The following is a 27970-nucleotide window of genomic DNA, read 5'->3' as shown; positions in this document are numbered from 1 at the left end:
TGACCTCCTTGATGAAGTGACAGTGAAACCAGTCTTTGAAGATCACAGTTGTGAACCATGCCTTCAAAGACTGGTACCAGACAACAGGAAGGACATCCATCACTCCACGAAGGCACCGAGGCTGCTTTGTGCGGCCAACAACAACAGGCTTAAGCCGGTGCATGCCGTTAGCACTGGCACAACACAAAGCAGATATCCGTTCCTTGGAAAGCTTGCGTCCAGGTACACGCTTCTCCATCTCCTCGGCTAGAGTGTTCGTTGGCAGCGAGCAATAGAATAGGCCAGTTTCGTCAGCGTTGTAGACTTGACCAAGAGTTAGGCCCTCCCTGTCGATGAAGCCTTTCACCTTGTGCCGAAACTCGTCAACTCCATCCTCGTTAGCGTCCAATGCTTCGCCATGTGCTTTACGGTTGGTAAGGCACAACTTGAATGCGAAGAGCCAACCCTCGGATGCCTTGAAGTCTAGGGCGTCGTGAAGCCTGGTGAACTTCTCAGCAGCAGCCTTCAGCTCCGTTCCACGTACCATCACACCAGCAGCACGTTGTTGTCGATACCAAATCAACGTGGATCGGTCGACTTCTGCAAACTTGGGGGTAAACATAACCTTCCTTTCCACGTTGCGTTTGCTTCTCGACGAGAAGTCAGCCGTGTACTGCATGAGTTTGTCTCGGGACCTCTTGATATCGAACAAAGTAGACCGGGCCAGGTTGAGCTCGCGAAGAATGCAGGAAGAAGACCAACCCAAATCCACTTTCTCCAATATCTCCCTCTTCTTCTCCAGAGTCAACACCACTCTCATCCTTTTCTCAGGTGGCGGGGCCATCATCACACACACTAAGAGGAGGCCCGAGAGCAGCAGGAGGCCCTGCAGCAGGTAGGGCACCACCACAAAAACGATCACGTGGGCAGCCATTATGACGAGTGTGCACTCACGGTGAGAGACAGGCGGGAAGTGGGGAGGATGCAGCGGGCGCTGTATCGGACGTCGGAGGAATGACGCGCCAAAACAATGCTCTCCCGCGGCGGGCGTGGTAATTTCAAATTACGGACGGGAAAAATCGATTTTTTTTTTCGGGGGGGGGGTTTGGGACCATTTTGGGAATGTTGGATCCCAGGACGATTATGTCCAGGTGGTGGGGATGTTTGGTTATTGGGCATCTGGATATTAGAGTGATTACTTATATATACATATTCATATATATATATATATATATATATAAAATGCAAGGAACAAGGAACAAAAGGCTTGGAGCCCGCTAAACAGTTCCTTCCAGAAAAAAAAAAAGAAACAATACAAAAGAAAGCCGAATTCAAGATCAGTTCATTTCGAGATGCCTGGACACAATGCATTTGAAAGACTGGAGATCATAGGAAGCAGGAAATACAGACAGAGGGCGACAGTTCCAGAGTTGACATGTTGCATAAATGAAGGACTGGAAGTAACTGTTGACTCTTCCATTAGAAAGTTAGACAAAAGATGGATAAGAGATTATTGCTAGACAGATGCTACGCACCCGTTGTAGAGGTGGAGGGATGCAAGCAGACAGTTCAGAGGAGCAGTGACCATGGAAGTAGCGATAGAAGAGAGATAAAGAGGCAACAGTGCAGCGAGGAGACAGAGGTTGAAGGGAGCTAGTAAGAGGAGGAAAGTTAATGAGACAAAAAGCCTTTGACTCCACCCTATTAAGAAGAGCTTTATGTGGGGAGCCTCCCCACGCATGAGAGTTGTACTCCACACAGGGGCGAATAAATCCCATGTATAAAGACGACAACTGTGCAGGAGTAAAGAAGGTAAGGAGTCGGCTTAGCACACCTAATCTCTAGGAAACAGATTTTACCAGAGATGTAATACGATCTTTCCAAGATAAATTCGGAATAAATGAAACGCCAAACATGTTCAAGGATGATGCTGGATTGAGCTGGATGTTATTAAACATTTGTGGGTACTCCTGTGGAAGGTTTTGTCAGGCTGATAGGTGTAAAAACTGAGTCTTTAATACATTGAAAACAACAAGATTATTTTTATCCCAGTCAGAGATACGTGCCAAGTCAGACATTAGGTGTGCCATAGCCTCATCCCCTGTTTATTGAAGTAACTGCTGGGATGGACGTTGCGGGAACTGAATGGAAAGGTGCAGTGTGGAATCATCAGCGTACGAGTAGATAGGGTTAGATGTAGAGCTTAGAAGATCATTGATGAATAAAAAGAAGAGATTTGGTGATAGGACAGAGCCCTGAGGAACACCACTGTTGATAGATCTAGGAGAAGAACTATAGCCGTCTACAACAGCAGCTATAAAAAGACCAAAGAGGAAGCTACAGATGAAGGCACAGATAAAATGATAGAAATCGTGAAAGAACAATTTGGAAATTAAAGATTTATACCAGACTCGATTGAAAGCCTTTGAGATGTCAAGTGCAATGGCAAAGCTTTCGCCAAAGTCCCGAAAGGAGGATGACGAGGAGTCTGAAAGGTAGGTGAAAAGAGAGCCAGTGGAGCATTCCTGACGGAACCCATACTGACGATCAGAAAGAAGGTTGTGATAGGAAAGCTTTTAATTTTTCTGTGAAGAATAGACTCAAAAACTTCTGAGATACAGGATGTTAAAGCAATTGGACGATAGTTAGAAGGTTGGGAATTGTCGCCCTTCTTTGGTACTGGCTGAATGGGAGAAAACTTCCAGCAAGAAGGAAAGGTACAAGTTGATAGACAAAGGCGAAAGAATATACCTAGGCAGGGTGCAAGCACAGAAGCACAGTTCTTGAGGACAACAGGAGGGACTCCTTCAGGCCCATATGCCTTATTAGCATTGAGGACAGTGATAGCAGAAAATACATCAGCTGATGAAACTTTAATGTTAGTCATGAGAAAGTCAGAGGGGGGAAGTGATGGAGGAAAAGCACCGGAATTGTCTAAGGTGGAACTGGAGGAGAAAGTCTGGGCGAAGAGATCTGCTTTATCAGAAAAGAGGAGGGAAGAATGATGATGTAAATTTGTTAGAAAGGTTACTTGGCAAGGTGTCAGAAGGAGGGAGAAGAATTAGAGTTGGAGAGGTGAGAGCATTTAGCATGGATGAAATTATTTTTAGAAGAATGAATAACAGACTTAGAACGATTCCAGACAGAAACATGAAAAAGATGTGATTCAGGGATGGGTTGGCTCTGGTACCTTTTATAGGCCCTTTCCTTGTTGTGGACAGCATTAGAACAAGTGTGATCAAACCAAGGCTTTCTTGAATTAGTCGAAGGATATGAGAAAGGAATGTATGATTCCATGCCCGAGAGAATAACCTCCGTAATGCGCAAGGCACACTCAGATGGCTCTCGGTCATGGAAGCAATATTCATTCCATGGAAAATCAAAGAAGTACTGCCTGAGGGTCTCCCAACCCGCAGCCCCAAAGTACCACAACCAACGTTTCTTTGGAGGGTTCAGAGGCCGTACCAGAGCAATAGGACTGGTTAAAGTAATAAGGTTGTAATCAGAGGAGCTCGGTGAAGATAAAATATTAACAGTGTAAGCAGAAGGATTAGTTGTAAGGAAGAGGTCAGGTATGCTGGAGCTCTCTCCAAGGCGGTCATGGATACAAGTAGGGTGCTGTACAAGCTGCTCTAGGTCATTATGGATAGAAAAGATGTTGGGATTGTTCACCAGGTGGATCAGTGAAAGGAGAGGAGAGCCAAAGGTGGTGGTGAACATTGAAATCTAGAATGGAGATTTCAGAGAGAGGAGAAATGAATAGAATGTGTTCCATTGTAGAAGTAAGATAGTAGAAGAATTTTTGATAGTCAGATGTGTAATGGATGCAAGAGTGTATAGAGGTTGGGGGAGTGGACTTTCTGACCACTACCTGGTGATGGCCAGAATTAAAGTACAAGAAAGTTGGAGGAATAGAAGAAGGGAAAGACGAGAGGAAGGAGTAGTTGCAAGGAGAGTGGAAAGGTTACAGGAGGATGAGAAAAAGGCAGAGTATAAGAGAGAAGTGGAGGAACGATTGGGCAAATATGAATTGGAGCAGATGGGAGACGTGGAAGGTGTGTGTAGAATATTTACAGAAAAAATATGTGCAGCATGTGATGTGGTGTGTGGAAGGTAGAGAAGACGGAGGGGGGTGCAAGGAACAGCGTGGTGGACTGAAGAGGTGAAACAGGCTGTGGCACAAAAGAAGAAAGCATACAATGAATGGATGAGAAATAGGGACGTGGAAGAGGTTGAGAGGCGGAAGAGAGAGTTATGTGTAGAAAGGAAGAGAGAGGTGAGAAGATTAGTAAGAGAGAGTAAGAAGAGAGTGGATGAGGAATTTGGAAGAAATTTGAGTGTAAAGTGGAGGGACTGTAAGAAAATGTTCTGGAGAGAGGTGAAAAGAGTAAGACAGGGTGGAAGTGAAGTTAGCAGGGGAGTGAAAGATAAAAATGGTAGATTACTAGTGGAGAAGGGAGAAAAAGTTAGCAGATGGAGAGAACACTTTAAGGAATTGTTGAACGTAGAGGATGGAAGTAATGCGAGTATAAGTGGCTGGGGAATGGCTGGGAGAAGGAGGGAGGTGAGAAGACAGGAAGAAATCAGTAGGATAGAAGTTGTGGAAGCAATGAAGAAAGTTAAATCGGGGAAAGCCCCAGGAATTGATGGAGTGTGTGGTGAAATGCTGAAGCATGGGGGAGAGATAATAGTAGAATGGATGTGGAAGATGTGCAGATTGGCCTGGGAGGAAGGTAGAGTCTCGGAGGATTGGAAGTGAGGTATAATTATTCCCTTGTACAAAGGAAAAGGGGAAAAAGAAGTGGGTGGTAACCATAGGGGCATTTGTCTTCTTAGTATAATAGGAAAAGTGTATGGTAGGATACTTATTGATAGAGTTAGAGAAAGAACAGAGAAATTAGTTGGAGAAGAACAGGGAGGCTTTAGGAAGGGAAGAGGTTGTGTAGATCAGATATTCATTCTCAGATCTTTAGTGGAAAAGTTTCTAGAGAAGGGAAAGGAGTTGTATGTGGCATTCATGGATTTGGAGAAAGCATATGACAGGGTGGATAGACAAGGATTGTGGAAAGTGTTAAGAATATATGGAGTAGATGGAAAGTTGTTGAATGCTGTGAAGAGTATGTACGATGGTGCGAAGGCTGCAGTGCGTGTGGATGGTGATCTAAGTGAATTTTTCTCTTTGAAGGTTGGGTTGAAACAGGGATGTGTCATGTCTCCATGGTTGTTCAATCTGTACATGGATGGGGTAATAAAAGAGGTACAAGGTAGGGTAGTGGATGTTGGAGTGGCCATGGTGAGAGAGGATAGTGTTTGGAAACTCCCTGTACTGTTGTTTGCAGATGATACTGTGTTGTTGAGTGAAGACGAAGGAGAGCTGCAAGGCTTGGTGGATGAGTTTGGGAGAGTGTGTAAGAAACGGAATCTTAAGGTGAATGTAGGGAAGAGTAAAGTGATGGTCTTTGAGAGAGGTGAAGTCAGTGAATGTTGAGCGAGGTTGGATGGTGAGGAATTGGAAAGTGTGAGTACGTTTAAGTACTTGGGTAGTGTGATGAGTAAGGATGGAGGTTTGGAGGGTGAAGTGCTTGAAAGGGTACAGCAGGGAAGAAAGGTTGCTGGTTCCTTGAAAGCAGTGATAAGAAACAGGGAAGTGAGCATTGAAGTGAAAAAGTTACTACATGACAGTATTGTGATACCAACTCTAACGTACGGAAGTGAAGCTTGGACGTTGTTGGAAGGACACAAGTCAAGAGTGAGAGCAGTGGAAATGAGTTATTTAAGAGGAGCCTGTGGAGTCACATGGAGAGACAGGCTGACGAATGAGGATATAAAGGAGCGTTGTGGTGTTGATGTGGATGTGATAGGAAGCGTTATGAGGAACACACTGAGGTGGTTTGGCCATGTGGAGAGGATGGAGGGTGAAAGACTGACGAAGAGAGTGTATGTGAGTGAGGTGGAGGGGGAAAGAGGGAGGGAGCGCCGAGAATGCGATGGAGGGATGGGGTGGAGAGGTATATGAGAGAGGGGGGTGTGAGCTGGGAGCAGGGGAGTGAAATGGCGGGGGACAGGGCGACTTGTTTGTGGCCACTCCAAACGGGATTGAGGCGTCTGGCAATAGATAGATAGATAGATAGACAATAGAATTAGGGGATAAGTAAACAGGGCAAATATTACTTAGTCAGAGAATGACAGGAAAGTTGAAGCCAGAGAGTAGAGAATTCGGAAGAATCGAGTTCAGGAACACGAAAGCAAGATAAGTCGTTGCGTATATATACACAATAGCCACCTTTGGCTTTGAAATGAGTATAGAGGAAGTAGGAGGATACAGAAAAGGGTTTGCTGTCACTTGCCTCAGACACCTGAGTTTCGGTTAAAATGAGAAGGTGAGATTTAGAGGAGGAGAGGATATATATATATATATATATATATATATATATATATATATATATATATATATATATATATATATATATATATATGCTAGAAAGCAATTTTCTTCCAGAATGATTGTTAAGAAATAGGAATGGCAAAAGTGCACAGATAAAAGATAACAAAAACACAGAAATAAGAGATCATTCAGGATGGGAGGAGATTTGGAGATTTATACCCATTACTGTATTCAACCAGCTACAATCTCATGGTTAAACTGTGGAATGTAGGAATGGGTATAAGTCTTAAAATCTCCTCCCATCGTGAATGCACTCCTGTTTCTGTGCTTTTTTTTTCATCTTATCTTTGGACTTTCACCATTCGTACTTCTTAACAGTCATTTCTGAAGAAAATTTTTGTATTATAGTTTATGCTATTTTTGTGGAAATATAATTATCCATAAAGTAAGAGTTGATTTAGAATGTTTAATGCATAGCATACTGAAACACTTAAAAGAGCGTGCCTTCCCGTGAAAAATAGGTGTTTCGGTGCATCCTTTAACATTAGGTGAGCTGTTGCTAACCAATATTGAGCAAAATGGCATACTTACGGGTGACCGTGATGCGGTTTTCAGGCAGTAACTCGCGAACCGAAGCCTGAATGCTTTTCTAAACATGAAAAGAAACATTTACACTTGACAAGCAGCGTTTTGGTGTATAGTACGCATGCATACACCTTTTTATGTTCGAGTTAAGACTGATGAAGAAAGAAAGAATGAACCAAATCGATATTTTTGCGGTTCGACTTTGCGACCCCTACGAAGGTTAGCAGGACTCTGCGAATAGTTTTGCACTTGAAGAGCGAAGGTCTTTTAGTTCATAAGCTTTGAACTAAGTTTTGCGACCGTTTTCCCTCGAATGTTCCTATTCCCTAAAGGAGAGGAAGCCATTTTGAACTTGCGCCATTCCTACTTACAGAGTGCTACTGGACTGTGATATATATATATATATATATATATATATATATATATATATATATATATATATATATATATATATATATATATATATATATATATATATATATATACTATACAGCCAGCCAAGGAGAATCAGGAGGAATTTCCAATTCATATTTATTTATCCAGCCACATGCTCTTTTTTGGTATTTTCTTCTTTCATATGGATGTATTTTAACATATGATTTAATTTGCAATATGTGTTTAAATGCTTTTAAGTCTGAAGATGGGATGTGCATCCCGAAACTAGTCACATGGATAAATAAATATGAATTGGAAATTCCTCCTGATTCTCCTTGGCTGGCTGTATAGTATCATATTCCCCATGGGCACCTAATTTGTTGATATATATATATATATATATACATATATATATATATATATATATATATATATATATATATATATATATATATATATATATTTATATATGCTCCTGTTACTTATCACTAGTTTCATTCTGAACTGACTGGCAGTTGTATGACTGATGACAAAGTAATTATATAAGAATTATATAAGCAATTCTTGGCGTAATCTAAGCTTAGACGAGTTTGTAGATATGGCCTCAGGATTTCTAAGGGAACTTAGATATGTCATGTAAAGGATCATGAACGCAGCGGAAGAGAAGCATAATGTGGTGGCGATACTTCCTCTTCACAACAAACTATATCCGAAACAAATCACTGTACTCTGCCATACTCTTCCCTCGATCTTCTATAAATGAGTTCCATTATTTATTATTCACGGGGAGTCTTTCATTACTGCCACCGTCACATTCTGATCTTTAGCAACCAAGGGAAACCCAGATAATGTGAGGTGGTATTACCAACAAGACTGTTTTCACAAACAAAGGTATGATGCCATCGATGTGCTATACTGACGTCCCAAACAGTATTAAACATGCATTAAGTCCTGGATACCTAAGGATTTATCTCAGGATGCGGGGAAGGGCTTGTCCTTAGTTCCACCTTGCTTTGCCTTTCATTAGCGACCTCATCCAGTGGTTGAACATCTCAAAAAAACATAAAACCACACACACACACACACACATACACACACACACACACACACACACACACGACAGTACACTAAACTCATGAACAGGTCAAACACTCACTTCACCAGCTACCCTGCAATCAAACAAGATTGAATAAACAAAAGGGATGGTGTGTCTAATCATTACTGAATGAGAACTTTTCTATCATTAACACCACACAGCAAACAGAACAACAAGTATCCATTAACATAAATTAGTTCATCAGTATAAATCATGATACATAAAGCATCACGAAACATCTTCTACACACCATCACCCATATTATGATCTTCAGGGTACGAGTATACACCATCCCGTACCCTACACCAGAACATCCCTGATGCAGTAATAGCCGGCGACCTTACTGCAAAATGCCTCTTATGGCCAAACACAGATATAGGGCAGCCGAGGGTTTGTCAGTCTAGAACAATTCTAACGGTTTTACATTCAGAACAATCACCACACCCCAGTCTCTACTCCCACACAGACTTAACAGAACTACCTACTCCAGTCACCTCACCATATGTACCATATTGGTGAAAATCTCTGCACAGCTTTCGAAATCATGGAATAACTTATAAAAAAATAGCACATCCACACTCATCCATCTTATTCTCAATATCGATTTAGATCCAAACACGGAACTTCCACAGTTTCCTAAACGGTTCCGTCTCATATTCTCTGATTTCAACAAGAAACAGCCCCTATTAAGAACGACCTGACCACCAGCAGGCATTAAATAGAACGTTTGATTCAGAACCAACGCATAACTTGATAAACAATATCTTAAAAACAGAAATGGAAACGAATGAAGGAATTTGCGAGCCAGCTTCCCCTCAGGTAAAAAAGCCCAAGTTCTAAATTCAGAATACTAGGCAGTTGTGTCCTGCAGGGGTCATTCATATACCCTCGCATCTTAGCCTTTTGCTTCACGACATTCCTACCACCTTCTCCTTCAGTACCACTATTACCCTAAGCTGATGACCTAATCACTGCTTCACATCATTCTTAAAGCTCAGCAAAGCAGTTGACCAGGTCCAACAATGCTTACACTCGCTAAGAAAAGTAAATACACCTTCAAGTTTCTCTGTTTATCTAATCACTCCCCAGCGAGAGACATTCCTGGATTCTTGTACTTATTCTGGATACATCCATAACATCAAGACTAAAGTGCCTCGAAAACTTCATGACTTGAAAGTCCTCACAGGCAGTATCTTCTGACAGAGGATGGACTAGTTGAAACTAGTCTGTAAACAGTTTATCTGGGGGAGAGATAGTAGTAGAATGGATGTGGAAGATGTGCAGATTGGCCTGGGAGGAAGGTAGAGTCCCGGAGGATTGGAAATCAGGTATAATTATTCCCTTGTACAAAGGAAAAGTGGAAAAAGAAGTGTGTAATAATCATAAGGGCATTTGTCTTCTTAATATAATAGGAAAAGTGTATGGTAGGATACTTATTGACAGAGTTAGAGAAAGAACAGAGTAATTAGTTGGAGAAGAACAGGGAGGCTTTAGGAAGGGAAGAGGTTGTGTAGATCAGATATTCATTCTTAGATCTTTAGTGGAAAAGTTTCTAGAGAAGGGAAAGAAGTTGTATGCGGCTTTCATGGATTTGGAGAAAGCATATGACAGGGTGGATAGACAAGGATTGTGGAAAGTGTTAAGAATATATGGAGTAGATGGGAAGTTGTTGAATGCTGTGAAGAGTATGTACGATGGTGCGAAGGCTGCAGTGCGTGTGGATGGTGAACTAAGTGAATTTTTCTCTTTGGAAGTTGGGTTGAAACAGGGATGTGTCATGTCTCCATGGTTGTTCAATCTGTACATGGATGGGGTAATAAAAGAGGTACAAGGTAGGGTAGTGGATGTTGGAGTGGCCATGGTGAGAGAGGATAGTGTTTGGAAACTCCCTGTACTGTTGTTTGCAGATGATACTGTGTTGTTGAGTGAAGACGAAGGGGAGCTGCAAGGCTTGCTGGATGAGTTTCAGAGTGTGTAAGAAACGGAATCTAAAGGTGAATGTAGGGAAGAGTAAAGTGATGGTCTTTGAGAGAGGTGAAGTCAGTGAATGTACAATGAGGTTGGATGGTGAGGAATTGGAAAATGTGAGTACGTTTAAGTACTTGGGTAGTGTGATGAGTAAGGATGGAGGTTTGGAGGGTGAAGTGCTTGAAAGGGTACAGCAGGGAAGAAAGGTTGCTGGTTCTTTGAAAGCAGTGATAAGAAACAGGGAAGTGAGCATGGAAGTGAAAAAGTTACTACATGACAGTATTGTGATACCAACTCTAACGCACGGAAGTGAAGCTTGGACGTTGTTGGAAGAACACAAGTCAAGAGTGAGAGCAGTGGAAATGAGTTATTTAAGAGGAGCCTGTGGAGTCACATGGAGAGACAGGCTGACGAATGAGGATATAAAGGAGCGTTGTGGTGTTGATGTGGATGTGATAGGAAGCGTTATGAGGAACACACTGAGGTGGTTTGGCGATGTGGAGAGGATGGAGGGTGAAAGACTGACGAAGAGAGTGTATGTGAGAGAGTTGGAGGGGGGAAGAGGGAGGGGGAGGCCGAGGATGAGATGGAGGGATGGGGTGGAGAGGTATATGAGAGAGGGGTGTGTGAGTTGGGAGCAGGGCAGTGAAATGGCGAGGGACAGGGCGACTTGGAGGCGATTTGTTTGTGGCCACTCCAAACGAGATTGAGGCGTCTGGCAATAGATAGATAGATAGATAGACTAATAATAATGGAATAATGTATGTACAAAGGCCTTAAATATCAATTGCTTGAATTAAGAAATAAGAGTACTACCAGTCAAGAGCCTCATGATCATGAAAAATTCACAATTCATTGCTCCAGCACAGGAAACGTCTCATTCATATAACACTATATTATACTACCGTATACCACAAGAAATTAAAAACTAACATACCTGCTTACGAAGATCCTAGATAGTTCATTACGTGAATATACTGTACTGCTCTTCACAATCAACCCCTTAGCTCCCATAGTTCCCGTGCGAGGGATTTTGCTGGAAGGGTGCTAGGCGTACCGCCCTCCGCCTGTTGGCTCATAGCAGCGAAGCTCATAGGTCCCTGCCCCGGGGTTCCCTCCTTTATCAAATTTTGAAAATGCCCAGTTTTGTCCCATATTGGGGGCACGGGGCACGAAGGGGTTAAGCTAAGCTTCCTTCCAGAGATGATCCAAGCTTTTTATCCGCTTCGGACGAAATTGGGCGGTTTTTAGTGTCCTCGAGTGTACAAATGAACTCAAAGTTCCTGATACACAGGCTTGAAGTATTAGCTACAAGGAGAACTCGTAGGTTACACTATAGTTTGGCCAATATTAAAATGTTTCTGGTCATTCAGCTCTATATATTAGCCTTTACAGACGCTATTAACTGTTGTCATATTCATCATACTGAAGCACACACTGTATCATAGAACCCTCAAGCATCCTCACTTCCCAGCCTGGAAACTGCGCCTTGTAGCATAAGCCCCATGTTAAGTGCAACTCTGAGGCCTCTACATTCCCCTGCAAAGCAGGGACAATCAGTCTACACTAACAATGCCGTTGATCTCGTAACGGGAGGCCACAGACAAATCGCCTCCATATCGCCCTGTTCCCCGCTATTTCTCTGCCCTCCCTCCAGCTCAAACCACCGTCTGTCATATAGCTCTTCACTCCATCCGTCAATCTAATCCTCAGCCACCACCTCCCTCTCCCCCTCCCCACCTCATATACATTCTCCTCGTTTGTCTCTCTCTTTCCAACCTCTCCACATGGCCAAACCACCTCAGTGTATTTCTCCTAATGCTTTCTAGCACATCCACAGCCACACCACCATGCTCCTTCATGTCCTGATTTGTTAGTCTCTCTCTCTCTCTCTCTCTCTCTCTCTCTCTCTCTCTCTCTCTCCATGTAACTCCACATGCTCCTGTCACACAACTTGTTTCCACTGCTCTCAACTCTTGACTTGTGTCTGTTTCAACCTCTTTCGCATCCCCAGTTAGGAGTAATCTAGAGGTCTTGATATATATATATATATATATAACAGTAGTTATTTGAAGAAGACAACCACAGGCCCAACTCATTCTATACCAGCCCTCCAACTGCCCACTGTGCCAAGCGAGAGCGAGGGGCAGTGAGGGAGCCGACAACAGGCATGCTTGCTGTGCAGTTTATGAAATCAGTTGATACATCCACTCATAGTCACATAGACACTCACCAGTCGATACATATACTGTTAACTTATATATTGTTGGTCCTACAGGTAGTTTGCAAGTTTAAGAAATTATGAGTGTATGGTTATATAGAGTTACAAAGGTATGGTTACATAGCATGGTTACAGTTACATAATATGGTTATATGTCCATCAAACAAGGTCCAAGCTTCACGTCCATACGTTAGAGTTGGTATCACAATACAGTCACCCAGCGATTTTTTTTTTTTTACTTCACTGCTCACTTTCGTATTTCTTATCACTTCCTTCAAAGACTCAGCCACCTTTCTTCCTTGTACCCTATCAAGCATTTCATCCTCCAAACTTCCATCCTTACTCATCACACCACCATTTTCCATTTCCTCACCATCCAACGTCATATTTCTCGAAGACCATAACTTTACTCTTCCCAAATTCATCCTTAGATTCCGTTTCTTACACACTCTCCCAAACTCTTTCACCAAGCCTTGCAGTTCCCCTTCATCTTCACTTAACAATACAGTATCATCTTCAAACAACAATACAACAAGTTTCCAAACGCATCCCTCTCGCATTATGTTCGCTCCAACATCCACTGCCCTACCTTGTATCTCTTTTATAACTTCATCCATATACATATTGAACAACCATGGAGGCATAACACATCCCGGTTTCAATCCACCATTCAGACAGAAAAATTCACTCAATTAACTATCCACACGCACTGAGGCATTAGCACCTTCATTTATGCTCATCACGGCATTAAACAACTTCCCATTTACTCCATATATTCATGTTATTTTCCACATTCCTTGTCTACCCACTCTGTCCTATGCTTTATCCAAATCCTTGAAGGCCGCATATAACTTTTTTCTCCTCTCTAGAAACTTTTCCACTAAAGACCTAAGGGTGAATATCAGATCTACAAAAGGTCTCCCCTTCCTGAAACATCCCTTTTCTTCACCAAGTAATTCCTCTGCTGTTTCCCTAACTCCGTTAATAAATATCCTACCATATACATAGCCTATTACACTAAGAAGATGAATGCTCCTGTGATTACCACACACTTCTTTTCACCATTTTCCTTTTTACAGGGAAATAATTATACCTGAATTCCAATCCTCCGAGACTCTACCTTATTAGGCCAGTCAACACATCTTCCATATCCATTCTACCATTATCTTTCCCTAATGCTTCAACGTTTCACTAAACACCTCACCCATTCCTGGAGCTTTTCCCATTTTGAATTTCTTCACTGTTTCCACTACTTCCATCCTATTGAACTCTTCCTCCCTTTTCACCACCCTCCTTCTCTCAGCCACTCCCCAACCACTTATACCTGTAGTACTTTCATTATATATGTTTAACACTTCCTTAAAGTGTTCACTTCGTCTGCTTACTTTTTCTCCCTTCTCCACTACCAATCTGCCATTTCATCTTTCACTCCCCTACTAACTTCTGTATCACCCTATTAACTCGCTTCATCTCCTCCCTGAACATTTTCCTACATTCTCTCCATTTTACACTCAAATTCCTTTCAAAGTCCTCATTCACCTGTTTTCTTCCTCTCTCTTACTAAACTTATCATCCCTCTCTTCCTCTCTATATGATAACTCTCTTTTCTGTCTCTTAACTTCCTCCATGTCTGCTTCCCATCCACTCACTGTACTGTATGCTTTCTTCCTTTGCACCACAGCTTGCCTCACCTCCCCATTCCACCATGCTGTTCCTTGCACCCTTTTCGTGATCTCATCATCCCACACATCACCTCACATGCTGCACAGATTTCTTCTGTGAAAATCTTGCACACATCTTCCTCCTCCCCCATCTGCTAAAAATCAGATTTACTCAATCACTCCTCCACTTCTCTCTCATATTCTCCCTTTTTGCCATCTTGCAACCTTTCTACCCTCTTTATATGGACTACTTCCTCTTGTTCTTCTCTCCTTCTACTCCTCCTTTGCACTTGAGCCTTGACTTTCATCACCATCAAATGGTGCTCAGAAAGTCCACTATCCCAACCTCTATATGCGCTTGCATCCATATCTTCTCATTCTATCATTCACCCACACATAATCAATCATTGCCTTTCGTTCATCCAATTAACCACCCACCCTGCTCATCGCTCCTCACGTATACCTGTAGAGCACTTTGTGCTTAAAGAGGACATTGGTTATCACCAACCTCCTCCCCACACAAATGCCCACTAGAACACTGCCATTCTCATCCACTTCTGCAGGCACACCCCACTCACCAGCAACTCCATCCACCTTCACATTCCCTACATTTCTATTCACACCTTCAATCAAAAACACTCTTTCATTCCTCTCAAACATTTCCATGAACGCTTCCACATTTACCCAGAACTCTTCTTCCACTCTGCTTGCACGATCTTACGCTCGTGCATACATACACACACAATCGCCCCGTTTGTATTCCCATTTTCATTCTCACTCACACAATCCTTGAAGCAACTGCTTCATGCTCTCTTATATTAGCATTCTCCTTGAATCTTTTGCACACAACAATACATACAACCTCTTTTGCCCCTCTCATTCTCACCTACTTCCGCGCATATACTCCATCAATTCTCCCACTCTCACACACTCTTACCTCACCATTTAGTCTCAGTTAAACCACATACGTTCACTTTTGCATCCTCAATCACCTGAACTGTTTCTCTCTCTCTCTTTCACCTCATCATTCACACCCTTTGCATTCCGTGTCGCAATCTATACCATGTCCTTTGTCTGGTCCTTGGTTGTCACCTGTTGGTCCGTCCTGATCCGAGGCTTCTTGTTTGTGCAGTATTTTTAGGTAGTTGTTTTCCGGGGAGGTACACTGACTCTCTCCCAACCCACTTGTTGATATGCAGGGAACACATGTTGGTTCATTATAAGGTTACCACCTAGCGTGTTAACCCACCGCATCCCCTCAGCGTATGGGTACGTCACAACTTTTTCTTCACACTGAAACCCCACGACATACCGGTACATTTTGCATTTGTGAGGTCCATCATTTGCACATTTTTCAAGTATTGCGCGTGATTTTTGGTAGACATACGCGGGAGACCTTTCTTTACGTGATGCCAGGTGGTGACACTGCCTGACCCTGCTTGACCCCCCCCCACACGCTATTGTCTCCACAACTCACCTGTTAGCAGTGATCTGGCCAGTATAGACATGTTGCAACACGGTATGAAATTCAAGGTGAGAGTGATTCCCCAATCGATGACGATGTGGAGGACAAAGATTATGTGGAGTCAGAGGAAGAAACAGGAAGCGATGAGGAGGTTACGTCGCCAAGGAAGGTGCGATATGTTGATGTGTCCAGTGAGTGAAACAACGCTTATATCGCCTATATTACTGTGTGAAAACCAATATATTCTGTACTAAATTCGTACCAAATGAACAAATACCTACCATATTTTTTTCTTATAATTACCATTCAGTACAAGCCCCAACACTCTGGGCAACACTATCCTTGAAAGCCAAGCAGGGTAGGTGTATGAGGAAAACAAAATTGGTATCTTAGGGCATAGGAGGTATAAAAGTAATTATCATTACAAGCACAATAATGAACAAAGAAATACATGGTACAAAGTTGTTACAGTAATTATCATTGCATGTTTTGAGATCAGTAAAGTGGTACATAGATCCACACGTATGTACATACGTATGCAGAGAGAGGCGCATTTGTACACATACATATAAGTACTCGTATATATCTGTACATATATGTATACATTAACGCACATGTAGCCATAGACATACTGCATGTACAGGACAGGTATGATGTATAAGGATATGGGTATGTGTACAGGCGTGCATACATATACACATGCAACATGCAGACACACACACACACACACACACACACACACACACACACACACACACCGCTCGCTGGTGCAGTGGTAACATTCTCGCTTGCCATTTGGTAGGCGGGAGTTCGCGCCTCGCTCAGGTTGCGAAAAGTTTCACCGACGAAGTGGGTGGTTACTGTCCCCCTTGAGCAAGGGGACGGGTGTGTGGGTGTGTGAAGGTCACAGCTTTGCCCTTAGATCGGACTATATGAGCTCTCAGCTCCCTTCCGAGAGGGTAAAATGCTGACGATCACGACCATCAAGTGATCCTGACTGACCCGGTGAAATTACACACACACACACACACACACACACACACACACACACACATATAGATAGATAGATATAGATAGATATAGATATAGATATATTCATACATATATACACAGGGAGACATATATATACATATACACCCAAAGTAGATACAAACACATAGTCACATACACAGGTAAGTAGATAGACAAAAAACGATATGCATTATATAATTACCCCTTGATTAAAAATCCCCTCACTTGGACAATACATGCACATGCACCTGATGTGCGTGTTTGTATGTGTGTGTGTGTGTGTGTGTGTGTGTGTGTGTGTGTGTGTGTGTGTGTGTATGTGTGTGTGTGAGGGATCGTTGACAGTGAGGCGAAATAAGTGAAACAGGGAGGAGTGAGAAGAGGCAGGTGATTTGGTAATAAGGGTGTGAGGAAGAGAGTGACAAATGTATGTAACCAGGCCTTGGCCTGAATGGGTATGATAGGAGAGGTATCTCCAAAGTATGGGTGGGGGTCTGGGGCGAGGAGAGTGAGGGAAAGCCTCCTGAAGGCAGATTAACAGCAGGGTGATGAGATGAAGCATAATGAGAGAGGTCAGCCAGGCGGCGGTGGACGCTCTGTATGGTAGCCATTAGGACGGGGAGAGACGGAGAATTGTCATGAGAGGGTTGGGGAACGGATGGTTGGGGAAGTGGGGGAAAGGAGGAGGAAAATGGGTTGGGAGGTACAAGAGAGGAAGGTCCCATATGTGCGGTTGCCAGGAGAGAGGGAGGTAGGGAGGGCGGGGGAGGGGAAAGAGTGGCAGAGAGGTGAGAATATATGGGGAAAAGAGTGGGTGAGGGAGTACAGACAGAGAAGGCTTGTGTGAGGGGGTGAGGCTGGGACACAGGTGGAGGGACAAGGCTGGGTGGTAGTGAGACGGCAGGGAGGGAAGGAACAGGGATAACAGCAGCGGTGGTAGTCACATGGGAGTTGGTTTGTGGGAACTGAGAGGTAGGCAGAGAAGAAATATTAAGGCTAGAGAGTAGCCTACATACAAAAGGAGACTGCATAGTTCCTCATACTGTTGTTGTAGGAGTTGCAGTTGATGGTCTGATGGGTGGGGCAGGGGGGGAGGGGGAACAGCTTGTTGCGGGACACGGGGAGGGGCAGGGGCTGAGGGGGAAGGAGGAGGGGGACACGATGTAGAACCAGTGGCGGGAGGGTGTATCGGCTGATGATCAGGAGTAGGGTGGTGGTGAGGGCAGGAGCAGGGGCACGGTGGCCTGAGTGATGATTTGGGTAATCCAGGTGCCAAGCAGTGACGCCCACACCGGGGGCACTGGAACTCCAGTGAATGTAGGAGACAAGGATGGGCAGCCATGGGGTCAGTGGATCTGGTGACATGGGTGGTAGGGATAGTTCCGGGAACTCGGATGAGTGGGGATCAGGTGTACAGAGACTGGGAAAGTGAACGGTAGCCGAGTGCCTGACATGGCAGGTTGTGGTTGTATGGGGGCCACTGCCAGACTCTGAGTGGTTTGCAATAGTTACCGCTACCATAGAAAATGGGACAGCAGCGGCGACGCTTCAGAGAAGATGGTGCCAGCTGTGGGGAGGGTCACCTGTACAGTGCATTTCTAAGCTCAGGTGAGCACCTTTTTTGTGATTTACTGTTGTTTCTCATAAAAAAAAAAAAGGTAGGTTTGAGCTAAAAACAACATAAATCCAAAATCGGTCGGGACTGGGGGGTGATCACTGGTGAAAAATCGTTCAGGACACGGCGGGTTAAATGATTTTATGGTTTACAGGAAATCATTTGACTTGTCACTCAATGTTGAGTTACCCGAAATAGAGCACCACTACACTGAGTGAGTTGATGATGGGTGCCCCATCCTGATTCAACCCTATTTAAAACCTAATGATGGTTTTCCGTTTTATTCCTGCTTTTCCTCCGTGCTTTTATTGGGTTTCAGATTTTTTGAACTGCAAGGACGAGATACAACATTCGATATCCTCGTACCTGCAAGACGTCTTGCTAGAATTTATAAAATGATATATTGTTAGCCTGATTAAATAAGAAATAGTACTGCATTAAGTATTGCTGTTCTAATAGTTCACACAGATCTCAGTATAGTAACAAACAAGATCGGTACTCTTGCACTGGATGATCTCTCAGTTACCCACTAAGCAGCTTGGGATAACACAAAACAGTCCCGTCCCCACTTTTTTCATAATTAGCCTTCGTCTTGTACTCTGCCAGGCAGCACCAGTCTTCCATTATATCTTGATGCCTAAAGTTATTCCTGGGATGTACTGTAAAATGCACTTCTGCATCCTGATATCTGAAAGTCATGTTTACCATAATGTTACTGCAGAAGACCATGCATGTTATTACACCTACACATACACCCACAGTCTCACCTCCTGTTGTGTGTGACTGACAAGCTAAGCATCCTATAGGAATTCCCTCAGGCTATGACACGGAAACGTCTGTTCACTAATCTAGGCTAAATTTTCAGTTATAAGTGCGAACAGACTGGGGTAAAGAGGCCTGGTCAAAGTTCTCTTGGTCGGCTGGAGAATCAAACCCAGTAGGGAACCAAGTATGCTTCCCATTACATCACCGACACCTAGACCCTGGAAACCCTATTTTCACTACTTATAGAAACAGCAACCTCTGAGCGTCCACCATCATTGCTACAGGGCGACTCACAAGGCAGGTAAAAACAGATTAACAGGACGAAGAGGAACAGGAATAATGGAAGAGAAAGGAAAGAATAAGATTTAAAATGATTGTTCTATAATATATGGAATGGATGCTTGACCATTCTCAGAAACGGAACCACTGTCTGTTATTTAATTGAAGTACACTCTGCTCTCCTCTAATATAACCAGTACAGTGAGTTAACAACTGATACTACGACGCCAACTCACCTCTCCAGTTACAGGTTGGCACGGTACCCAGTGCAAATACCCGCACCATTATATACTACTCCATTATCTGGATCAGAGCACTCCATCAGTTGCCCACCCATTTCGTCCTGCTTTTTCGTGTCACTATGCTGAAGTACTTTTTACTCTATTCATGGTAAAATCAGAGTATTTTATTGAGGTTAAGAGAGCCGCAGTTACCCAGCAGTATTCGTCACATACTTCTATGGACCACAATCCTCCGCCACTTATCAACTCTACTCATTCACCCACTTCAGTACGGAGAAGTAATTTTTAATACATTCTGCCGATTTCCATATTATTCAATCAGGACAAATCTCTGCTTGTGAAAGAATTAAATAAGACTGTATCCAACCTTTCAATGCGGTCTCAGCTAATCTGCATATCAACTGGCGATAGCAATAATATGAGAGAGAGAGAGAGAGAGAGAGAGAGAGAGAGAGAGAGAATGCCACTGAACTACTGGGTTAGAATGAAGAATGCGTCCTCTTGCTGAAGAGGTTAAATCGAATTTGTACATCACGCTGTAGACTGTGCAAAGCATCTTCTATGTTGCTACTAAGAGTATGATCAAACGTGGTTAAGTTTTGATCAAAAGCTCGCGGAACAAACTAGGAGCCAACAATCTTTCCTACTTGAATATTTGGCTGAGCTGGTCAAATCTTTCATGACCACATGTCACACCACGACCAAGGACCCTACTTATTAACTTTTCTGACCCTATGTTCCATATAAGATTGCTTGTTTGTATTTGGGTTTCACTTTTACCTCTACAAAATACTTCAAATTAAATTTGAAATACCAGTAAAGTTAACTTAGTTGTCCATCATTGCAATATCCGGCCAAATACAATATTTTGCACAGCTATCGTGGCTCTATTAAAGCAATCTCCAGCTAAATTTGCAACATCTGGCTCCGAAACGGGATGTAAATGGTGGTCCAATGCAACATCTGGCAAGTAGACGTCTCAGCCATCTCGTAAGCAGTAGCCAACCGGTGTCAGGGAAAATCCGGAAACTTGGAAGCCATTGAAAACGCCCATTACACGCCAGCCAATCAGAATCCATTGCGGGCTGCATGCCGAGAACACCACTGTGTTCATTCATGCCCTTGGATGTTGTCAAGTCAAGATGGGCCTGTTTGCTCTAATCTTCTGACCACACAGCTGCAAAACCCTGGTGCTTTGACTAGCCCTGTGGTGTCCTGTGTTCGAGGAACTGTACTGTACTGTATTGCAGAGCTGATGGCTTACCATTGTTCATGTCCTAGTGCTGTACTGTGATTGTGAAACTACGCCTGTACTATAATGTGTATTGTATCATTTACAAGTGCGAACACCCCAGTGCTGTCTCTCCCCACGTGCCTCACGTTTGGCCTGAAAGTGCTCTCTACTATACTCGACATTGTTGTGCATGATGGCTGCATCTGTGGCTTTTGTGATGGTGCCCTGACTGCTGCTGGCCCTGCTAACCATCTGTTTTATCCTGGTCTTCATGGTGCCTGCACCACCTGCTAAGAGGCGTCGTATTGTTCTCTCAATGGAGAAGAATATGGAAACAATCAAGAAGGTGGAGCAAGGGTGGACAATTCGAAGGCTAATGGAGTATTATGACATGCCTCAAACCACGTTGCAGGATTTGCAGAACAAGCATTCTATCAAGATGTTCTTCCAGGGTCAACATAGTGCTACAATGCAATGGCACAAAGACAAAATGATGGTCAAGCCACGCTTTGGCAAACATGGCCAGGCCTACTTGAAGTGGTTTTGACAACAGTATAGCAGTGGCTTGCTTGTGCATCACATTGAGCAAAAGGCTGCAGCCACCAGGTTTGCTGAGCAATTGGGGATCATGGATTTTGAGACGAATGAAGGTTGGGTGACCCGGTTTAGACTTCGACATGGGCTGTCCAACAAGGTGACCTATGATGAAGTGTTGGATGCAGACGTGGATGGAACTGATGAGTTTTACACCAAGCTTTAAAACCTGATTTGTGAAGAAGGGTTATGTCTGAATCAGGTTTATAATGCTGATGAAACTGGTCTGTTCTTCATGTCAGTGCTGACTACTACTGTACCTTGGCTGATGAAAAAGAGAAGTCATTACCTACTCATAAGGCAAGCAAACTGCACATCTCTGTTTTGCATTGTGCCAATGCAACAGGCTCCCATCGTCTGAAACCTGTTGTAGTGGGGCATACCAAAGTTCTGTGTTGTCTCTGGGGGTTAAAGGATCGTCTCCCAGTGATTTATATCCACTCACTGAAGGTGTGGTTTACAGCCAAGATCTTCAAAGATTGATTCTACAATCATGCTGTGAAGGAGATTGGATGCCCGTGACGAAGTGAGGGCTTTACTACTCCTTGACCATGCTCCTGCTCATCATTCTGAGAAAGAGCTGGTTGAAGGTGGAGGTCGTATTAGTGTCAGGTTCTTGCCCCCTAATTCGACCTCAGTCTTACAACCCATTGACCAGGGTATTATCGAGGCAACAAAGCGGCTGTAACAGAAGAGGTTTATGAAAGACGTGATGATTGTGCTCGAGGACGAGGAGAAGCCAGCCCAAAGTGTGAATAGTAGGGGGGAGAGGACCTTGGCCAACCTCATGCAGTATTACTTCAAGATGCAATCTACAACTGGGTGCAGGCTTGGAGGGAACTCCCTGCGCTCACGTTTGAGCATGGTTGGAACGAGCTTCTCAAGGGTGAAGAGACCATTTGCTGACTTTACTGACTTCAAAGCTCCAGACTTCGCCGGCATATGGAAGCAACAGAACAGGTAGCTGAGAACACGATCCAGATTGGCTGGAACTGGACGAGGGAGACCCAGGGTACTGGACTGACCAACAAGGAGAGTGTGGAGTCTGTGACTGCATGAGGGTCCGAGCATGAAGGGGAGGAGAACGATGATGACGACGAAGTGGCAGAAATCCCCAGGCTCCATCAGGTTCGTGATGCAGTGGACATCCTTCTTGACTACTGCGAGCATCCTAACTGGCTGCCCAACTTTACCGATGCCATTTCTATGTGACAAGGCCGTGAAAATGTGGTATAGTTGCAGTCGAGAAGGATCCCCAGGCAGTCTTCCACCATGCCCTTTTTCGGTCCCATGACACCTTCTGTCTCCACAGTCCTCATCCTCCTCGCATCATCCTCTGTCACCCTAGCCTTCGACCTCTTCATACTGCCCTCTGTCACCCCAACCTTCGACCTCCTCGTACTGCCCTTTGTCACCCCTCAGCCCTCTACTTCCTGACATTGGTGTCATTTACCCCAACCAGACACCACCACTGCCACTTATTCATCTCAGCCAAGCACCTCAGCCATGGCAGCACCATCAGCCCTATCGACTGTGGTGTCTCCACATGAAGTGTCCCCTCAGTCAGGGACCTCATTGGAGCTCCAGCTGACACACTCTGCCACTCCATCTCCACGACCTACTCCAGCACCCTTGGCAAAAATCAAACCTGATGTGGTGGGGTTGGAGTAATCTTTTGAGGAGACATTTTGTCACTCAACCGCATGGAATTATGTGTACTATACAGTACAGTACTGTACTGTACTGCATGGTGTACAACTCTAAAAACCATTGATGCCAACACTTGGTGTGTACATACAATAGTACACAATGTACAGTATTGTATTATTGTACTGTATCAATACTGTATTGTTTTAATATGCTTAGTTTTCATTTATTACTCACGGTAGAGTTTTATGGATAGTAAGTCAAAGCAGATAGAATCACAATATCTGGCTCAAAGCCGAATGTTGAGCCGGATATGCAGTATCTGGCATCTCACATTATTCGGTGAAGGGCTTGGCTTAATTACAAAGGGTAACTAAGAGTTTACTGTACAGTGAAAAATACGATAATACAACATTATTCCTGATAATTATTGGCTGAAAAGGTCCTTCCACAGAGTAAAGGACAAGGAAAGAGGAGAGACCTTCTGTAACCTGTCTGACCTGTGGTACTGTCACTGTACTGCACAGTGCCTGAAAAACTTTCAGTGTATTATTTTTTCCCTCCTCTCATACACACACACACACACACACACACACACACACACACACACACACACACACACACACACACACACACACACACACACACACACACCAATAAATTAATGTACTGTAAAAATGAAATGCCAGAAAATAGACGTCCTCAGTTTAAGAAAATCTTGAAAGTAGAAGTGACTTGTAAACTGTATTTCAAGCTGAAATGGTGTTTATTTGAGAAGTGTCAGACATCCAACATTTTATCGATTCCAGTACCAATAAATCTCAGTGTTTTCTGCATTCCGGCTTCATTAACCATTGTCAGTCATTCATTATAGCCACTGGCAAATGTTAAATCGTCTGACACTAACTGGAATATAATGCATGAGTTACCCCGATCGCTAGAGTATTAATGGTGACGGTATAACCACTTTCAGGTTCAACTGACTGAATCGCAGCTGAATTAGATCGTCGGCTGTTAGGTGGAATATAAGACCTGAGCTGGTCGAATGTTGAGAGGGTTTTTATTAGGCCTGCTGCTCTCTCAACTGTACTGGGAAAATTATGTTTGCTATTACATGCTGTGTGACTGCTACTGAAAAATCTTACACCAAGTTCTCATTTCTCTTCATTGTAACGCAATATGTTAATTTTTAAGAAAGTTACATCTCTAATTTAATTATTAAACATGACAATATTTTTCACATATACCGGTATATCTCATTTCGTCATTTATATCCCTGTGGTAAGCAAGGGCACAACCATCCAGTCACTGTATGCAGTGCTACCTTCAGGTGACTCTACACTGAGTAGCAAGCCATCTGTCTTCTGAAACCCAGAAAACTGTATTCCGCTGGATGGTAATCATATAACCAAAACAAGAATACGACTTCAATTGGTCTAGTAGATTAAGGAGCTCCAACTGAATGTGTCCAATAAGTGTTTACTGTACATCCGATTGTTGGTAGAGGGTTTAATGCTCACATAATTCTGTCCAGGGGTTAGAAACTACTTACTTACTCAGAATATCTGGGATAATTACTCTAGTCCTACACTCCTAGTGGTGATATAAATGATTGCATGATGATGCATGTATATAATATAATAATATCCTTACCAGCTAATGTCAAGGCTATCTACGTAACATGATTGGGTTTCCAGCGGTGAAGCAGATGACTCACTACGCATCACTACAGACGCCTGGATATAAAATAGGATCCCAGATAACGAAGGTTACTCTGGATTAACAAATTCCAATCACTCAGTGTCATTGTCGACAACTTACAACGTTCAGAGATTAACCATAACCACTTCAACCACGGTCATTACTCACGTTTGATGGTGCACAATAAGAGCCTGGAAACCAAGAGCACCAAATTACCGCGAGTAACTTATACGTGAAGCTGAGTTAGCGCCACTATATTACATAGTCACTCAGAGTGTAACAAAGACGAGGGGAGGGATAATGAAGGTAATCTACCTGAGTGGTGTTAATCCCTCCAGTACCATGAGATATTTTCATGTTTTAACGTCCTGAATAACAGGGCACTAAAAATTTTCGTCATGCTATCTCCAGGTAATATATCCAGCTGTGTAGAGATCTTTCGAGCCGGACGGTGTTAGATACAGCGTTTATTAATACCCCTTCCCCCCAGTACGAAAGTCATTTCGCAAGTTATGTAAAATTATTCGGAAGTACAATGTACTGCACTGAAAATGACGTCACTGGATTCCAGGGATGAAAGAAAACAGTGACATGATTATGGTTTGAGGAAAAAGAAGAGTTGCTGCATGCGAGTTCTCAGTCTCTGGCTCTAGTTCTTAAGGAATCAGTAATATGAATAAGGCCTGACGAAAATGCAGAGTAGTGTGATGCAACATGCGTTCTTCAGTGACAGTCACTGGCACTACGTCATCGTCTTGAACGGGTTTTTGGTAGTTATGTGTATCCCCTTAGCCCGTATTATAGTGGGTTATGGAGGCTTCCTTCCATCTCTCTCACTAGTTTAATTCTGCATAATACACGCCAATAATATCTGTTGTTGTTCTCGCATTCTATTTCGACGTTTAAAGGATAAAAATAACGTGCATGGTAATATGGTGTAACATGCAAAATAAATGACCAAGGAAGAGGTTTTAGTAAGCCTCCCTACTCAACGGAAGAGGTTCCCTTCAGTACGAGTATACTGGTCTAACCTAAGAAGCCAATCAGATTTAAGTAGTTAATCAGCGATAAGTGTGTTGTACATCTGAAAATCTTTAACTGACACTTTAACTTCGATGAGGTCTTTTGTATTTAATTCCTATCGTCAGTCATAGCTATCTTGCACAAGGGTAACTTCTCGAGGTGGAGGGGTGGCATGTAGTCAACATTAACTGTTTCACTACTTGGGTGCTCTCATAAGTTGACTAGAATCGTTTTATAGCAGCAAGATTTTAAAAAATCAAATCGAGGAGTTAACTGATAAAAGAGTTTGCAATACCTACCATTAATGTTCATATAAAATTTCAGTATTCCTAATTAATCATGGCCTGAGCTTCTTTGTTATGTCATGTGCGCTCCAGGACACTTTAGTTTGCTCGTATATAGACCTGTGATTTTTAAAAGTACATTATTACCGAGAAAAACTATAGGAAAGAAAAAAAAAATCAAACATCAGTGAATAAATGTTGAGGATATGAATGAACAGTTTGATGACTCTATAGCACATCCTCTAAGTTAAATATGTGTAAATATTTTTTAGTTGTTTACCAATATCAGATCTGTATATATTAAGATACTCGTAGTCTTTCCTTGAGTCACTTGCTGCAGCTCTGTGAGGTTCACTATTTTTTATGTGAAAAACAATGCCACCCCCTTCCCAAAAGAAAAAAAAAATCTTTTGAAGCTGGCGAAATAATCCCATTCAGAGAAAACTAAGCATATCCAAGCCAGAACCAAGAACCGTTCCTTTTTAAATGCCTGGGTACGTTGCGTTCGAAAGGAAGGACGTCAAAGGGTACGGGAAAGCTGTCCAAGTAAACCAGTCTCAAAGGGATCAGCTGTTTTCGTGAATAGTGAGTTTACATGTTACATTTTGCAGCAGAGATGGATACTGAGTGATTGTGTAATTAGTCCAGTGCTGTGTACCCATCATAATGGGCCAGGAATGCAGGCAGAAACTTCAAAGGGACCGTGATTAGGTTCGCTTTTACCACATTCTTACAGCTCTTATCATCTCGCCACAAACCTCATGCTTTTATTTTGTGTAGCTACCCATAATCATTTATATCTGACTTTTCGTGTTCCATTATTTTTTTTAATTTAACCTCTGTTGAAGTACGATGTTTCTATCCTTTTCTAATTTGTCAGTTGCTACACAAATCATATCATTCTCTCACACCTGCGTCCCCGTCTCCTTCCCGATCATCATTCTCACATCGCCATTCTTTCACGCTTTCCTCCTCATCTCCTTCTTGGCCATTATTCTAATATTTCTTGTGTAATATCATTCATATCACCATACTCTCACGCCTTTGTCCACTTCTTCTCAGTCATCATTCTCATATCTTTCTTTCGTTACTTTTTTTTTTTTCTCCATAGTCCAAATTGTACCGCCATCTAAGATTTAATACGCTTTCGTCCTCTAACCTTCTTTCCTGCTACACATTCTTTCTCTGTTGCACTTTCAGTCTTTCCATAGGCTACCCTGTCTCTTTCTTCACTCACTTTACCCCCTCACATTTCTTCCCCTCTCTTTACAGTCACACTCTTATCCACCTAATAACTCCTCACCACTTTCAGACTTAGTTTCCATTTCAGTATTCCCAAATCTTCATTGTTTGCCCTTTTGTCTGTTGGTCGCACTTTCTTAGTTCAGCAAAATAATCTGATGACATAAAGAAAAAAGACATAAAATGTGTCATCGTACTTCAAGGAGTTAAAGGGAGGACAAAGAGAAAAAAAGAGGAATAGTATTAAAAATGAATATGACCGGCAAGATAATACAGACAGAAAAGGATCGGACCAGAATGATGCAATGAGAGAAGTTAAGGAGAAAATGAAGCTGGGAGAGAGGTTAGGAGGGAGTAGGGGGGGGGGGGTAACAAGAACAGTCGATGACAAATGATCACCAAATATTTCACTTCTTCTCATTTTCATCTGCTGGCCAGTATTTCTAAGCTGAGAGAAGCAGAGTGTCCTTCTCTGGTCACAGATGGTTTTCTTTGGCTTAATGTGTAAGGCAGGAAAGTGGCGCGCATGCCTTAAGTGTGACACAGTGGAATAGTAAACGAGCTTTTGTCCCTGACTGTACATTTAGTTACGTAAAAG

This window comes from Coenobita brevimanus, chromosome 8 (genome assembly GCF_032717465.1).
Source record: "Coenobita brevimanus isolate Jiangsu-jjx chromosome 8, ASM3271746v2, whole genome shotgun sequence".
NCBI classification, from domain to species: Eukaryota; Metazoa; Arthropoda; class Malacostraca; order Decapoda; family Coenobitidae; genus Coenobita; species Coenobita brevimanus.
Note: the sequence above shows the minus strand (reverse complement) of the source record.